Source organism: Triticum dicoccoides, chromosome 5A (assembly GCF_002162155.2).
Source record: "Triticum dicoccoides isolate Atlit2015 ecotype Zavitan chromosome 5A, WEW_v2.0, whole genome shotgun sequence".
NCBI classification, from domain to species: Eukaryota; Viridiplantae; Streptophyta; class Magnoliopsida; order Poales; family Poaceae; genus Triticum; species Triticum dicoccoides.
The window spans coordinates 550,996,701-550,997,725 of record NC_041388.1 but is presented as its reverse complement, the minus strand read 5'-3'; positions in this window follow the sequence as shown (position 1 = coordinate 550,997,725).

Genomic DNA, 1,025 nt, shown 5'->3' with positions numbered 1-1,025 from the left:
TTGATCCAAACCTTGGGCATAAGGGCCATTATTTGCATGTTGACAATCCTAATACCATGTGTTCATGATTTTGTTTCACCTTTTTTATAAAAATAACCGAATTCAGGTTTGAAGGGTAATTTCATATTCCCATGTACTCAAGAACATGAAACAGTTTTTGTGTTTGGAGAAAATAGGCTGAAATTAGTCATAACCAATACTTTTGTAAGGCACTAAATACGCTTTCTACCTACCTCTCTCTAAAAAGGCTTATGAGGATTTCCAAACTTTGAATCTTTTCCTACAAGATTTAGTGCTTAATGTTAACCTGCACAGCTGGCAATTCCCCTCGGGAGCAAATCTATATAATGTGTCTAGTGGACGAGAGGGGCTTTTTAGCACCTAGGAGCATATGCTCCTGGTTTTTAAAATGTGTTTTAAACGTATTTTAAAATGTCACAACATTCTGACGAAATGTTTCGCGCGTACATCTCGACATTCTACGTAGTCACAAAGTTTTTGAGGCATGGAGCAACTCTTTCAGATAATTGTATCCTTCAAGATTGGGCTCAGTGGAACCGAGATCTTCCCGGGCGCTGCCATGGTGTTGTTCTTACTGTTGATGTATCTTTGTTAATTACTCCCTCCATCCCATAATGTAGGACGTTTTGTGACACTATTATGGGATGGAGGGACTAGTTTTTTAATTAGTTTCTTTTTGCTAACTTTTATGTAGTCTTTATTTTCGTTGTGCACTTTTTTGCGCTTTTATAAAACCCTTGCTTGTATCATTTAATAATTAATAAAATATCCCTAAAAAATATGTAACAGAGTCCCGCAGTTTCCCTCAAAAAACAAAATACACTTCCATTTTTTTAAGCCGGCCCATCTTAAACCGTTTTAGGATAATTATGTAATTATTAATTCAGTGATTTTGTAGTTTAGTGTTCAAGTCGGATCAAACAGTAGCTAAGATACGGTATATTGGTGTATAATCGAATTTGTTTGATCCAAAGAATCATGTCAATTGTACATGGAAACATCTG